A 17,751-nucleotide genomic window follows, 5' to 3' on the forward strand; every position below is an offset into this window, starting at 1 on the left:
AGAAGTTATAACAATTTATGAAAAGCCTTTGTACGAAATTAAAATCAGTTGAAAAGAGCAATAATGAGCTAAGAGTTGAACGAAAGGTAGAACAATGCGCGACTACCTCCCTGATCGCATGATAACCTGGTACACACAGGCTGTACCTCAAACCTGAATACATTACGACATCATATTATTTATTTAGTACGAACAGGACGTTAGCATATTCAATTCAACACGAGGTGATGAAGTTATTACACTACAAAGTGAATTTGTGGTCAGCGCGTGTTTATAATGTAAGTACTACGTATGTACAGTACTATTCTATGTGTGTGGTTTCTACAAATTAGTATCGCATGACGTGTCGTAATTATATGTATTATGGTATTGTAATGTGAGATGTGGTTCAGCAGCCGCCGTACCCTGTAATGAAATACTTCAGACTTTCTAGCGCAAATATAGCGTTAAAACTGTAACAGTTGCCAAAAATGTATACTTCCTCAATAACCCAAGCATTACAATATGTCCTCATCGTTTTGCCAAAATTTGAGATTCCATAAGCTCGTCATTCGTTACTAAACAGGCTTTTTGTATGACTGTCTGTCCCGCGCATACCAAGAACTTCTCAATATTGTCCGCTTTCTAAAACATTTGATCAAGCAGGTTGCTCTGTAAATAGACATTTGGTAAAGGGAATTTAGTGCCAATTGTATGTTGCAGTAAGAGCAACACAATATGCGGTACTGCATGTTCATACGTTGCTATTGAATTTGAAGTCGGAACTTATGTAAGCCTCTAACGCCAATAAGCAAACGGAGTAATCGTTTTGGGGTTTATACATATTATGAGCACATCTCTGACGTCGCCTGCCGCCCTGGTACCCGGAGCACGCACGGCACGAGCACGAGAGTGCTACCGTGACCACTCTGTCTGTATAATATACTGCATGAACTACACGTATTATTAATTTATTAAGTGTTATTAACACGTCATAGTGCTCTATGACGTGACGTGTTTCTTATGTTTACGTGTAAATACTTCAATTTCAAAATGTAAACAATAGTCGACGAGATAATTGGCAAGTTAAAGTACTTAAGTTAGTCGCGCTTACTTCCTTAACTAGCAAAAAATACTTGAAGAAAAAGGCGATCTCCTTTATTTACCATTAGGATTATATTAACTTTCGTGATGATTAAACAGTTCGGGTGCTGAAGGCCGAAAGTTTACTCATGTAACATAATAAGTTTGAACTTAGTTTCACAATTTTCATTCATGTGGGTTTTCAGGCCATTTCGTAACTTTATAGTTTGTGTGTGTGTGTGTGTGTGTCACTACTTCACCGAGCTGTGACAGACTGATGTAACGTTAGACGATCGTCATTAATATTAATTTGATGTAGGCACGTACTTCACTACAAACAACTGTAGATGGAGATTAATAACTGAAATACTCATTATTAGTTTTTAAGTAATGATGTTCAGAATAGTTATTAAACTTGGATAACAAATAATTCCACAATTTCGAAGTCTTTTGAATGAATTTAATGAACACAATCGCACTATTTTCATCGAATGAATAGAGTAAGTAGTAGCAATTAAATTAATTTTATGACTGAAGTTCAAATCGTTTCGAGAACCATTTATAAATTCGTAAGTTTATGCGAATTATTTAATTGTTTTCTGATTTATAACTTTATCTTTTATTAAATATTGATTACAATTTTAACAGTTTTTCTTCTTAAACACCACATCTGTGTGACAGTTTCATTTAATGTAGGTATGTTTAAATCTACAAACATATTACAATAATTCACAGTCTTTAAGTATTAAGTATCGCTTTGTTATTCTTTTGGAAGAGTTAAATCCCTTTATTTATAAAAACAGTATCTTTCTTCAAATTTCCCCTTAGCTATAAAATGCCCAAAATAAATCCAGATTGAATAACTAGGTATTCATTTACGTATGAATGTGTTATTGACATTGAAATGAATACGAGATGAATTCTCAGTTTGACAAAGGTTCACATTCGTGGCAACATAATACATATTATTATGAATGAGTTCCCGACAGAACGCGAGCAGTCGCGGGACGCGGCACATTACCATAAATATACTATTTATAAGTCTCAGGAAACATCGCTACATTATGGACATCACTAATTGAATCGCACAACACTACGCAGGACTGACACTCACAGGGAACTGTGTGACACTCCGCGGTATTTATGTACACACATCTGACACATCTAATATTAACTCACTTTATTGGAGGGAACAAGATGTCTCTATTTTGGAATGTAGTAATTAAAGGATAGTTGAAATTAATTGCTCATTTAAAAACATTAATGTTAGATTGTGCTCATAATTGGATTAAAAATGTACCATTCTATGCCATGATATTTTTTTTTTCATAACATGTATAAATGTGAGCAAGTGATAATAAATACCCAGAAATATAAAAATAGATACAAAAACTGTGGCACAAACTTATAACAAAAAGCTCAATTATTTGTGAGGCGTGTAATCATAATAAAATAATAGTCCCGGAGCGCAGTGTCGGCAGCGCGGCGCGATAATTTATGCGCGGCCCGTTTACATCGACAAGTTTTAATGTGCGTCCATCGCTCGTGCCGCGAATAATTAACAATGTATGTCGCGCTACTCCACAGAGCCACTCCACTCCGAGCAAACCAACTTTTTAAATATCCGCCGAACAAAAGTGGCCAAGTTTGTTTCCAACTGTCTTTGTGTTAGATTCGTTTGTGTAATCATGCCGTCGGAAATACAACTGCTGAATACAGCTATTATACGACGGCATATTTTATTACTAATTGCTATCAAAACTTCAGTTGATTGTCAGTTTTATGTAAACGTGCTAAAAATATCTAGTTAGGGGTATATTTTGTGTGAATTAAGCTGGTGGCATGGAGCGGCAGAGCGGCTAATTCCCAGCACTATGTGAACTTGTGTTTAACAAGCAGTGATGTATGTGCGCGTGTCACCTGGCCGCGCTACATCAAAGGGCTATTTACGACGCACCCGCGCCGCCCGTCGCAACACACAGAAGTACCACTCCTCAGAGATCACTCCTTCATTTAGTTGTCACGCTGAAACCCAAATATAATGTCACTCACTTCATACAGCCTTACTAAGCTAGTACCTACTTACTAACTAAGACAGGCTTTTAGGAAGCGTGAACTGGCTCTCCCAAGAACAAAGTGCCCTTAAAACATATTAGTATCATTCCTCTGAATTGCATTCATATAGGATTTACATAGAATTCTGTTGAAACAATCTTTCAGCGAAATCCAGATCATTCCTTAAAAAAGATTGTGTGTTTCAGACTATGTATTTTATTTCTGTTCTTTGTTTTTAATGAATGGGGGCTACCGTTTTTTGTTTCACCAGATGGCGCAACGGTAGCGTGAGTTCTAAAACTATGGCAACCAAAGTTCGTATCATGAGCGCTAAAACTTATATCTAAATTAGATGATTATATTAGATCATATGTAATACAATAGAACTATAGTGTGAACGTATTGGCGATGCCACAGTGTTGCGCAGTGCCGTTTTGCTCGAAAAAGAAATGCGAACACAAGTTTCCGAAACATTAAAGAGTGGCAAATTAATCTAAATTATTGTTAAATATTCACAATATTAATTTAATTAGAAATATAAACCCTCGCGCGTAAACAAACAGTGGCATTTGACGTTTCGAAGACCTCACGCTACACTAGCGCCTCTAGCGGCGATTTCATACGCGGTAGCCCTCATTCCACGTTACGTGGAACTTCTCAGAACATTTTATCATTTCACTTCATCCTAGTCCCCGCCCCGCGCCCCGCGAGCCCTTTACAACTTCCGCCACAGTTGAATATTACTAAACCATCGGAAATGTTGTGTGCATAATACAATTATCTCAACTGCGATGCTTAGCTACGGTTTCACAACCAGAATAGGATAAGATTGTAAGTAGTTTAATGATGAGGAGGAGCTAAAGTAAACGCGAGATGTGTCGGTAACGTGAGCTGTAACTACTGTAACTCGATGACGCGTGTCACAGTGGAATAATGCCGCGTAAGTTGAGGGGCTTAGCGTCATCCAGCTCAGCACCGATAGCTCACACTTCAATTAGTATTCCGTATGATATCCCGTCAGACATGGACCGAGTAATTACCGGCCGCGCGCTTCCCCACACTTATAATCACTTCAGGATTAGCTTTACTGTTGAAATTGATATTTTGTTTGATTCCGCTAATCCCTATGTATAAGGATTACCTATGTTATTTGGATAGTAGCTACAGGTGCCAATTGGTTGCAATGCCAGGCAACTCCAAAGACCTTGCAACTGATATATTATATTACCTAACACGTTCATATTCGTCGCTAAGTAAAGCTTGGCCGTGTAGCGGTTGTTTGTTCAGCGGCTGAATAAACCCTCGATATTGGGCAGATTTGCGGGAGCCGCCTCGAGCCGCGCCTTATTACCTGCCGCAGCTGCGCCGGTAGCCCCAGGCTCGTCACCACAGCGCCGACCTTCTCTACTCAATTACACTCCTCGTCCTTCCCGGACCTTACAGGGATAACTTATGTGCACTAAGATCTTCATATCACTTCATAGAATCCTGTACTACTGTAGACAGGTTGCAACTAATGAATGCAGTGATAATATTACATCTGTTCGATAAATCGATGAATTTATTAGAGTAAGCTCAATTTGTGATACAATAGAGTTGCGTGAAGCGCAATAACTGGCATCAGTGCTCCTGGGGCCGGATCAATGGGGCACTCTGCTTTTGTTCAGTCACTTGCTCACTACATCAATAGCTAATTTCGCGATATCAACGAGTCGTGAATGAACGAATGAATGTCTGTCGTCAATATTGGCCGCGTCGGCAGATTCCATTCTGTCGGCGGCCGCGCGACTATTTATTGCTTCAACGTGATATTTTAGCGGCACATTACAAATGTATAGGGCGACATTTCTTTTACAACTCGACTCATAAAATCTCCTTGAATATAAATTGGATTAGTTAATTAAGTTGAATTCAAATAATTTATCTTCTTGTGACTGTATTTTGTCATTCATCGCTGAACAAGGATTTTCCGGCAAGCTTGATGATACTAGAAACTGATTGCTTTGAGTTGTAATTTATTCACAAAAAACTGTGTTATTAAGCCGGTGCGTGGGGCCCTTAGCGCGGGCATCACGTACACAATTTACCTGACGCGGGTAATGCGGTGCGCACACACGCGGATAACATCAGCAGCGCGCTGTTTGCTCGCTGAACGTGCGCCTGAACATATTACATGAGACGGCTTTGCCTCATAATACACTATTGGAGCGTTCAAAGATATTGGCTTCACCGGAGGGTATTTTTGGATATATTAATGGCATTAGCTCAAGCTGCCGAGATGAAAAACAAACAGTTTGGAGAAAGTGCCTGTAGTCGGCCGTGCGAGCACGACTCGTCACTTCACTGATACTGTGATATGGAACTGTGTTAACTAGCAGTGCCATTGATTTTGTATTCATTGCACTTATTTCACTTGTGCCACAATTTGTTGAAATGAATATTTTAGCAGTAAGTAAATGATAATTTTTGCGTGAGACGAGTTAGTGGGCGAGATTTGACGTGAGCGATGTGAATATTCCGCCGACATTGGTATATTGTCGTGACAAGTCGCGTATGGTACATATCGATGATAACGGGTGCGGGAAGTATTTCAGGAATTGTTCGGCAGCAGTGTTGCCAGCGCCGGCACATTCCAGCGCTGGTTTATTCATCGCACAGCGAGCGATGCGCGCCGCTGTCACAAAAATGACAGGACAGAATATCTCGGCGATATTTTAGTCCAAACCTATACGGATTTCGGGTTTCCAAAACGTTGGCTGTACGATTTTATCGGAAGAGAAAAAAATCCAACAGTTAGAACTACGCGCAATCCGGGAGAATATCCGGGATTGACTCATAGCGACGGCAGCACCTAACCATTTGAAATGTTTTGTAGAGACCGTCGTCTATTTGAAATCCGTATCTTTATCACAATAAGCTCTCCCATCTAGTGGGGTGTATCGATGTGCGCTACGTTTCCTCCTGCATTACTCGGCGATGTTAATACTTACTTAGTGAAAGCATAAAGTTCAGACGTACAGAGGTTGTGAGAGGGCACTGCAGGAAGCGCTGACACGAGCGCGATGCGTCACAGGCTCGCTCACCGCGCCGAGGACGTCACATATGGGATTGTCTTACATACACAACATCTTGCGTCGCCATAGTTGTGACCGCCACTACTCCGTGCACCGCGAGTCATGTGCTCCTGTGTGTCAGGGCCTCACACACAAGTTTGTTTGTTGTTATGGTGCTCGTAAATCTTAAACGAATTTAGCGTTAGGGGTTTCAGCTACACTGAACATTACAGTGGCTTGTGAGTACCTAAGTGCCCACTGGGGTTGGTTTAAAAGTGAATTTGTTTCAACAAAATATTATGACAGCTACCAGCGTAAGAGTTAAAGTAAGGCTTTTAGGATGGGTACAAAATGTCCATAAGTACAATATATGATGTTCGACCGGACGAGTTCCGTCGTCGGTCGCCGCATGCACTTTATTTCGTCCATTACAGTAATGAACCGCGAAATAGCGCTTTCTGCTGAAATATAGCACAATTATTTTTTTGCTCGACATGATTGTGCCGAGACGCAGCCCTACATCACGCCGAGCGACAACCCTAGCCCCCCCCTCCCCGCCTCACCCCGCGCGCCCCGCGTCCTGCGGCAGGCGACGCAGAGACACCGGTCCAGTTGCATTCACTTTCACCCTGAGGACTTGAGCATTATGCCTATCGGAAATAAAGTCTCCGTATATAATATATCCCTTCCGCTTCCACGTAGAAGTTCCGCACAGACGTTGTGCATAATAAGTGAAGTGCTACTAACGTAGATTTAAATTTTATATAAGGTAAACGCGGGTGAAGTCGTCATGCCCCAATAGTCGTCAATTAATCTTAAAACTTTTATTATTATTTTCTACTGAACTTAAAATGGGCCGATTTATATATCAACATATTCTTGATAATATATTGCACAATTGAAATAACAATACGGGGTTTTAACAGTCACGGCTTTTAAGATATGTTATTTGAAACGTGTGTGCCCTAACAAAATCGTTTTTTCGTGAAGTTCAGCTGTCAAAAGTGAAATTCAGCACGTGGTTTTGTGTTTTGATTTACATAACTCCAGTGGGGTCTGTGGTATGTTTCTTTGTTTAATTAGATAGTTAAGTTTATTTGCTAGCGATGTAATATGCAATTTGGAATACTTTTAACATAGAAGATATATTTTTTTAATGTGACATCTATTGGTACTTCAAAACTCCCATTTGACCCAAAACCCGTCAATTTTACAATTATTATGACGACTACTGGGACCTGCTCAGAAGTTGCACCTAATCTCGTCATAATGAGGATATTTTGTGTTTTACAGTACAAAACGCGAATAAATAGCAAATATCGGGACTTTTACAAAATTGATAACTGTCTAGAACAAACATATTTAAGGTTTAGACTACATTTGTTCATAAAACTGCGTTTCTTTTAAGCTTTTTCTTAGGGTTAAATTTTACTCTGCTGGTTCACGCACACAGTCATGTTATTCGATTCAATTCATATGTTTCTTAATGGTTAAATCCCCTTAATTAATAAATTTTCTATAAGTATGCACTTTCTACGAGTGTTTTTTCAGGTATACACTGTAGACCTCTGCCATTCGATTAAGATCTACCGCTTTGGGTACTAGTAGGTCTATCACTAGCTTTTGTTTCTATGTGGCAAACAAAAATTGACTGTTCATACACTATGCTTTTTGTTCAAAATAACTGCATTTCGTCATGCGTATTGTACCGCGTCTTCCTAACGTACCTTAATAGCGCCTGTATAAAAATTATGTCATGCAACTAGTTTTGACGCAAAAAATATTAAAATCAGTTTTAAAACTAAGATCGAACCATCGCTGTCACTTTGCTTGTCGTATTCGATATTGATGGGTAAAGAGTAATCTTAAGTAAGATTTTTTTATTTAAAATTGTCTGTATTTAGTGATTGCATGATCGTAATTTTAATAGCAGATCATGACTGAAAGAAACTACAAGAAAGAGGGCCTTTTAAAAGTCATGAAAGCTGTAAATCAAGGGCCCACACACAACATCAGATGCAGCAAAAAAATTTTAAAGGCCCTTATGAGACAACTTTAATGAAATGGTGACACAAAACCGACGATTATCCCTGTATACACTATAGAAATGAACCCAAGGACAATCTCCGGTTCTGTGCTAAAGTATTGCTAACTATGGAGGAAAACTACTTGGGCTATTGCGTTGGGATGTTAGTGGATTAGGATATAGGAAACTATAGGAACTATGGCACCTGGAAAAAAAGTCGTGGTGGCCTGGTGGCCAAGAATCAACCTCTCAAGTATGAGGGCGCGGGTTCGATTCCAGGTAAGGCAAGTACCAACGCAACTTTTCTAAGTTTGTATGTACTTTCTAAGTATATCCTGCAATGACACCAATGACTGTGTTTCGGATGGCAAGTTAAACTGTAGGTCCCGGCTATCCTTGAACATCCTTGGCAGTCGTTACGGGTAGTCAAAAGCCAGTAAGTCTCACACCAGTCTAACCAAGGAGTATTGGGTTGCCTGGGTAACTGGGTTGAGGAAGTCAGATAGGCAGTCGCTTCTTGTAAAGTACTGGTACTCAGCTGAATCCGGTTAGACTGGAAGCCGACCCCAACATAGTTGGGAAAAAAGGATGATGATGATGAGGAACTATGGCACCTGCCGATGACAATGTATCAAATACATGTTAAAATGGTGGAGACTCGCCACCTCACTTACTGGGCCCCCGGGAATCAGTCGCTAAATCGCAACAAGAGGGCAACAAGTACATGAGCGGCTGAAGGGTGAGGATACCTCGGCGGACTTTAAACGCAGATCACGCGCTCCCTGTGGGTCCAGCATCACCGGCCCACTCGCCACTTACCACGAGGCACCTACTCTCCGAGCAGGGCTGCTAACCCTGCTCTAGCGACTCCACTCTGGTCGGCCAATGAAGGCAAGCCAAGAGGCGGGAGACCTTCACTCCGGCAGGCCGGAGATGGGGGCAGTATACTCTCCCCGGAGCACTCGGATATATAGCCCCGCGGGGTCGCTACTCCCCGTCATCAGCCTCAGATGCCCTGGGGGTTAGATATTATTATTATTATTGGGTTCGAACGGTTAGTTGTACCTAATCATATTTTATTTTTTGATTGATACCTTTAAGACAGTAGACAGTTTAAACTGTCTATAGAGATTTTTGCAAATGGTACTTAGTACTACTTAAACTACTTAAACTTAAACTTCTGAACTGCTTAGCGCATGGCTAAGCAGTTCAGAAGTTTTGATGAGTGACAACCTTACCTACATATCTATGAATGTTAGTAATTATTTCGCGGAAAGCTATATAAATGAATGTGGCTTTTATTTTTTGTGAATACTAATTATTTTATTTTACAATTTAAATATTCTAAAAGTAATTTATTTTACTCGTGCTACATATGCACATGACTGCATCGTTATTATGATTAAGAAATATAACATACTAGCTTCTGCCAGCGGTTTCACCCGCATCCCGTGGGAACTACTTCCCGTATCGGGATAAAAAGTAACTTATAGCCTTCCTCGATAAATGGGCTATCTAATACTGAAAGAAATTTTCAAATCGGATTAGTAGTTCCTGAGATACGCGCGTTCAAACAAACAAACAAACTCTTCAGCTTTATAATATTAGTAGAGATATTTTATAGACTGGTTTTGTGATTCCAAGCGTTTGATAGATAGGAATATAAATTAAAATGCAACCATGTATTTGCTTTATTGAATACCTGCTCTTCTAACAGATTATGACCTGCTATTCTAAATAGGAATTTGGTTTTTTATCTATCTACCTACCTAATGGTCCAAAATCACAAGTACGCTTCACAAATTCAAGTACAAAAAAGTGTACATATCTTGAACCTTATGTTCAAGAGCAGAGAGTTTACATTAGCATTAAAAGTTGACGAGTACGCGTATTTACAGAGTGTACATAGCCAAAACGCATCCATAGGAAACTGCTCGCTGATACTTTGTAATGCTGTTTTTTAATTTGTGATTTCAAAGTATACACGAATTTTGCGTACTGCTCGCGTATATTTCGTAGCTTAGACGTGCACATGTATCTTTCCAATCTATACACGGTCAAATTTAACTATACAAAATTAATATTAAGTAAAGCATTAAATAAAAATGGCTTTTGAATTTGAGTTTGTTTATTAAAAATGCTAATTAAACAGGCTTCTTTTTAATATCATTATTCGCCCCCAAAAATGTATGTTGCCTTCTAAATTATTAAGTCAGCTACAATTAACGAGCATCTAAATAATACTATCTTAGCCACTAGCTATCTTCTAAGCAAACCACTCTAAATACAACTCAGCATGATGGTTACTTTTTAGCATCTTTTGTAGCAGGCATTCTAACAGTAAACTTCTAAAATACTATTAAATGACATCATTAAAATATATTTAATTAGCTAATTTTTTAACTCAGTACGTTTAAAATGTAAGCAAGCAACATGCAGCAAGCATCGCTTCTGTCACGGCTCCGGTGCTGCGGGGCTCCGGCGGTCCCATGCGAGCTTATCGTCGCAGATGGTTTTCACGCTCACCACCGCAGCTTCGGCTTGCTGGCCGGCTCAGCCGGCCATCCTCAGCCGCGTCGGCGAGCGTTAAAACTACCTGCGCCTCAGCTCGCAGGCCGCCTCGCCCCTCCGCGCCTACGCGGTTTTGAATTGCACTCTAGGGGTAGGGCAGACAAGACTACGTGGAGTCGGTTTTGCAGCGATTCGTTTTCGTCCCTAACTTCAATTTATAATACAATGTTTTTAAATTGAACGAGCATTATTAATATTTAAATTAACATTAAATGCTAGGTCGTGTTTTAATCAAAACGGCGAGCATGCAACTGCTCGCGAATAGATTGGAATCGTAAAGTTTTTCGCGCCTATTCCAAGGTATACACGATTAGTTTGCATGCGGACTAGCACTGTATATTATGGAACAAAGCAAGATACTTTGGCCACTACAAAATATATGCGAGTATTTGCGTACTGCTGCTGTATACATCGGAAGACTTTGTATAAAAAGTGAATTCCAATCTATTCGCGACTAGTTTCACACGCTTGCGTACTAGCCATGTACATTCTGTAAATACGCGACGAGTACTGGGAATATTTGACGAGTATCCGTACAAATCAGAAGACTATTGGTACAAATCGCCCTTTTTTTACTTTTGCCTTAATAAGTATATAAACCCATCAAAATGATTAAAAAAACATTAGTTACTTAGAATAATGAATAAATACTCTATCACGTCATGCAAAAATTTTCATTTTCTATTGAATATTTAACACACAGTAGCGCTTCAAAGTCGGGGATTTCCGAAATCCGACGAGTATTGGTACGTTTACCTTACTAACTTTTTTTGTGCCTAACACAAGTTAGCAAAAGGTATTTATCTATATGGGCCATTTGATGCCTGATAATAAAGTTTAAATAATAATAAATAATATCTTAGTATGAGCTTGTAATGGTTAGGGATAAAACCCTTTGCTACAATAAGTGCTTGTCATTACAGTACGTTACGTGCAGATTTCCGTACGTTTACACCATGTGACGCACAGTGCGACCCCGCTCTAACGTACGCTTCCATAGTGTATATTAAATGAGTCGAACATCCCGAGTGTTCCGCGCCACGACACTCGGCGGCGAGTAATATCAGCACATTTCTCTCCAGCCGGTGCTTCAGATTCTTTAGTAAACCAGCCCTCAACGAACCCAACATAAATGAAAAAATAATACAATACAAAGAATGTTACGTGCGCGCCTTTTATGTATGAAGAGCGAGCTACAGCGATTGACAAAAACTTGTGAACGAACATCTCCGCCAGCCTCCGCTAACGCTGAATAATCTCGATAAGTTATTTTTGATGGCACATCGCAGCAAGATTAATAGGACGCTTTGTCGCCGGAGCGAGACCTTAACTGTGACGTGTCTCAATTTATATTCTTTTTATGGAGCCGAGTCGGAGACTGAATACTTCAGCGCGGATACAAAAACAAAGCCGGGTTTGACCACTGCGGAGGTGACAGAGAAGGTTATAATTGGTCAATGTTTATTACAAAAAATATCGGCCAAATTGAGAACCTCCTCCTTTTTGGGAAGTCGGTGAAAAACATACAATTTAAGGTTAAGCTTAGATGCAGTCTAGTGTGCAACGTCATGTCCGTCTTAGTTTCAGTCGTGTTAAATAGATGGCGCCACTAGTCAGGTGTGGCGTCATGGCCGAGCACTCTGACGCAACACCGAGCGCTAGTGACGCACAAGTCGACGGCACCATGAGTCAGTTCGCATTGAGCCGCGGTCGACTCCGGACGTGCTTGCTACGCGCTCGGAGGAGTGTCTTGTGATTTGTGACTTGATTATTGTTCCTGACTAGTAGATAGTTTAATACAAGAGTTAACCAAAGTTTTGTGGCTAGTATTTCGTGTCCTCAACGATACCTCGATCACCTGATGACGAACCCCTCCGATACATTGCTTCTCAACATTACCACGTATGTTGTTCCTTTATTGAGATGAGTAGTTACTGGTGGCCGAGTGAGTATACAGGATGTTCGCACCTACACCTACTTGCTGCTGAAATTCGCTGCACTGGACGGCACAGCCGGGAACACACAGATACTCCAACCTAGCACAAGTGCCACACACATGGATTATATTCTAATGTTAAATCAAACGAAATGAGCGTTACTTCGTCTTTCATCTGTTTGCGGTTTTGGGTGTGAGCAAGTGTTGCAACACATATGTTTACAGTTCAAATGATATACTAACCATGGATGACGTAGAATATGAGCGCTCTCCGAGAGACTTGGGTAGAAATCTGGTGTGAAATATCCATCGGGAACCAATCCTTGTTTGTGTAAACATATTGCTATGTATGTATGTATCGTCTCGGTCACCGTGTTCCGGTCACCGTATTCAGTGTGGCGTGGTCAAGTGTTTAACTTTAATAAGTGATGGCTGTTTATTTGTGAGGGATCCGAGTATCGGCCCGGCGAATTGACTATGTTGTTGTCCTCAAACAAAAATATCCCGTATTTATATAGGTATACTTACTACTAAATAGCCGGACACAAGGCCGATGGATCAATCTCTTAAATTATTTTAAAGCCACAAAGCGATTTCAGGCCTGCCGGACCCCGAGACCCGCACTAGTACCTACATGCCCACCTCAATTTTGTTATGATTTTAATGAATTTTACGCAAAATACCATTAATAAAGCTGTACACCGATAGTTTCGTTAATTCAAAAAATAGTCTATTCCTATGTACTATGTATGTATGATTATTATTCAAACATGAATTGCGTAGATCAATAAACATGCACAGGGTTAATGGCCGATTTAAGTACAGTTATGAAAAATATCCCCATACTGCCGACTATCCCTGCACAGTAATCGCGGATCATACATCACTACCTTCACTAAGCCCTGAAGCTGTCTGCCCCTCTCTGTAAGTCAGGGGCGTGAATATTGACATTAAAAATGCTTGTGAACAGCAACTTAAACGTCGTTATCGGCAAAAAGTGCTGACGTTACAGAAATCAAGTTGTTTTATCAGCGAATCTGTTGGAGCCCCCCCCCCCTCCTCACTCCGCGACCCTCCCTTCACGTCACCGGGAACTTTCGCGCGCTCTTTTATTTTACAAACTGTTTATTATCTGAAGACAAAGTTATCGTCTTACAAAGAGTGCGGGAGTGCAACGGTCTAATTGCGCCGCGACAGTTAGGAACAATAAATAGCGAACATAAAATCAATGGCTGTGGAACGATTAGGTAGTGTTTATTCAGTATTCAGTAGTAGGGCGCCTGATGTTGTCCGAGTGAATACTGAGCTCGTATGAGTAATGGCCAGTAATGGGCAGGAACACAGCGCCTGTCATCAGCTAATCACAGAGCGCCGGTGACTGCCCGCGCGGTGACGTCACGCGCGTACTCGATACTGACGCTACGAGTTACCAGCGACTGGTTATTCGGTATTCTTATTGTGTACAGGCAAAGGTGTAACGTGGGTATGTGAAAACCTTGTTAATCCTTTTTTACAATGATAGACTATCACATTTCCCAATTTCTTTGTGCTTATTTTTCGATAGCGAACGATGAAGTAAACAAGCCATAGTTTTGTATAATGTAACTCCGTGCGATTCTTTACTCAACGTTGAACGTCTATGCTTACATAATATATGATATTTTCTTTTCAAAAGTAATTAAAACTAAAGATTTAATTTAGGGATTTATTTTATTCCATTTGTGAAGGAAGGAACTACTTCAGAGTTTGAACATTTATATTGATATGAATGATTGGCTTAGTGGGAGTTTAGAACAAGGCAAACAGCGCGAGCTCTATGATTAGCGTTTCCTTCCTCATGCGAGGCACAATAAATAAACACCCTCCAACTATTAATTACTTCGCTCTATAATAAGACTCCGGTAATTCGGTGCAGACGTTTATTTTGGTTCCGATTAGCCGCGCGTATACCTTCCACGACAACAGTTTTTTGGTAACTTAAAGATTTACTTGATATCAGCTTGCTATATGTGCTACTTACATCAGTTGTTCTAAACAAACATTGTGACTTTGACTTTGAAACAATAATTTAAAATACTTTAAGGTGAATAAACGCATTAAATCAGATGTATGTCATATATTTTCTTAAATATAATTATTACTAGCTTCCGCCCAGGGCTTCGCCCGCGTAGAGTTCGGTTATACCTATAGCGTTTCCAAGAGAATTATTCAAATGTTCGGGATAAAAACTATTCTATGTTCTTTCTCAAGGTCAACTCTATCTCTGTACCAAATTTTATTAAAATCAGTTCAGTCGTTTAGGCGTGAAAGAGTAACAGACAGAGTTACTTTCGCATTTATAATATTAGTAGGGATTTACCTTTTGCGTTGGTTGCACTCACGCCTGTAGTTCACATACGCGTCCATTATGCGTCCAATTGTATATGTGTGACTTGTATCCCACAGCGAGCCCGCAGTGTACCGCAGGCACTGTGAGAGACAGAGCGTCTCGCACGCATTACTCACGACGAACAGGCGAGCGCGCACGTGCCGCACAGATAAATATTTAATTTGTTCGGCGAGGTGTCGCGCGATCGCTTCCTCGCAGATAACGCGTAATCCCGCGCCTTCACGCCGCCGCGTCACGCCTGTATTCTTGATGTTCCTCCAAACGAATCTTATTCGAAGCTAATGGTTTTTTGGCGGCGCGTCTCGAGAGATTTTTTGTTGTTGCTAATATCATTTTATACATATTACATTCGCATTATGTTTACAACCAACGTTTTACGTAAATTGGAACGGCTTTGAACTTCAATATCGCATAGCAGGTATACCTATAAATCTCTGTGATTTACTCTATAATGTCCATCCAAATGTGAGTTATTTCTGAAATACATTAACATTGGTGCAATAAATAACATCCGTTTATCAGCATTCCGCGTGAACATGTCGTGTTGTGTGCGACACGTGCGCGCGCGCCGGCTGGAGACCGTGTGCGTGTGTGTGTGTGTGAGCCCGTGCCGTCACCAAAACACATGTGGCACAATCACAATACTAAACTTGGTAAACGTTCATGTGTCACGGTCATAAAGGGTGGATGACATCTTTGTCTTTTAAGTTGACAATAATAACATTTCTCCCTGCGAGAGGAGGCTTGTGCCCAGCAGTGGGTTGATAAAAAGGCTGACGATGAATAACTAAGATCAGTGAAGAGAACGCAGCGGAAGCTTCGTGCTCACGCGGTTCATCAGCGACATTAGTGAGTCGTCTGAGTACCACCACTGCTGCATCCGCCGACTGCACTATTCACTATCAGCTGCATGTCATCTGATTACTGCCGACATCCTGTGATCTGTTTACTGATAACTTGATATTATGTAGCCTTTCAGTTGTTTTGCTAAGCCCCGCGGGTAATAACAAACACATACTATACAATTTCCTGTCAAGATGACGGCAAATTGTTTTTCAATAGAAGTTCACTCGATAGTGACACATACCTACACGACGATATATTGATTTTGTCGTGTATCACAGTTATATTTGTGTTGAGACAAAAGGCTCACTCCGTAGGTGTTGTTGTATGATTGAAGGATATTAAATTAGGTACTATATGCATTCACAATAACAAAGTGGGTTGCTGTATAACAACTAATATTATGTAAAAATACACTAGTTTCATGGTAACAGCCAATTATAAGAGCACATGTTTACACGACGGTATAAAAATATTATGTTGTGCAGTGCCCGCTTGTCGTCGCTCGCGGGCGATGAGTGACCACGCGGGTTGTGTGGCCCCACATCAGTGACGCCGACGTTCCTCGCCGCTAGTTAATCAAACCCTATTTATAACCACTAAATTGGGTAAAGGCCACTCGCTGTGAAAATCTGGGAAAACTCTGTAGGTATGGGGTGAGCATGTTCACTTTTATTGATAAAGAGATATTAATTCCAAGTGAAATAGCCTTTCAATTAACAGATGTGTGATTTTGTGAATGTCGTTGTTCAGTCAAAAAACTAGCTAATATAAAGCGAGGCGTCTGTTCCCGCAAGATTCCAGCGTGTAACCCGTGGTGTAACCTCGTACGCAGCGCTTTGAACAGATATGTTCTATGACATTAGATTTGATATGACACATGCGAATACAGGAAAGTGACACAAAAATATTCCACGTATATGTATAATACCGACAATGTCGGCCGCAATGACGCTTATCTGTCACACGTGTTTATGTGACCATAATATCATTGTATGTACTAATTTATATTGCGATAACTCACAAATATCAATAAGCAGTGCACTTGGTATTACTTTTGCAGTTTCAGTATTTCGACGCTCTCCTTGACTCAAATTGTTCAGTACTTAATAACAAAAAAGCGCGATCCGTATCGTTTATGTACAGAGCGACATATTAGCAGGTGAGCCATGTCCGACAGTAAACGTTTTGTGAACATGAGGCACGCGCCGCGGTAACTGCTCGCAATGGACTCTCATTAACATTTAAACAAACATTCCGACAAGCACATCAGCATGCAAGTGAGCACACCATGCGTGCAGTCACATGTCGGTAATAGCCGCGGGGGAAATTGTCAATACGTTAATTTTTATGATAATCCCGGCGCGGCCATAAAAGTGCCGATGTTTATGTGTGCGGCCGCTCCGCCAGCGATCGAAGAGTTAACAGCGCGTTAACCAGAGCTCGCACCACGCGCCACTACCGCACTACTACCTACTTACTTACTATTACAAATCTATACATTCGATGATTACAGCAAAGATTCTGCAAAAAAAATTTAAATAATTCTGTTCCGATTTGATTTCCCGGTTACGTTAATTTAGTTACTTCTGATAATATTTGATATAATTTATTATTTCATAACACTTTCAGAAGCGAAACTAATGTAAATATCGTAATGAATTAAGTGGCCGGCGTTCATATCAGATTCACAAAGTAGATTACACAGACATGGTAATAAGGGTTATCGCTTTGTTGCCGACTACCAGTGTGCGGCAGTAAACGACAATATTGTAAAGTTAGGTACTGAAAATATCGAATGTGTTTATGTGTCAAG

The 17,751-nt window shown here is 40.4% G+C and overlaps 1 protein-coding gene across 4 annotated transcripts in view; it reads left to right on the forward strand.

The window, feature by feature from the left end:
- LOC110379559 (lachesin) overlaps positions 1 to 17,751 on the forward strand; it is a 190,100-nt gene that overhangs the window by 132,387 nt on the left and 39,962 nt on the right. The window contains exon 1 of one of the 4 annotated variants that reach the window (XM_064038748.1): positions 12,496 to 12,669. The exons of the other annotated variants lie outside the window; for them this stretch is intronic. The gene's annotated coding sequence lies outside the window, so the exon portion shown is untranslated. Of the gene's footprint in view, positions 1 to 12,495; positions 12,670 to 17,751 lie in introns of those variants that run through there. 4 annotated transcript variants of the gene reach the window in all.

This window comes from Helicoverpa armigera, chromosome 17 (assembly GCF_030705265.1).
Source record: "Helicoverpa armigera isolate CAAS_96S chromosome 17, ASM3070526v1, whole genome shotgun sequence".
NCBI classification, from domain to species: domain Eukaryota; kingdom Metazoa; phylum Arthropoda; class Insecta; order Lepidoptera; family Noctuidae; genus Helicoverpa; species Helicoverpa armigera.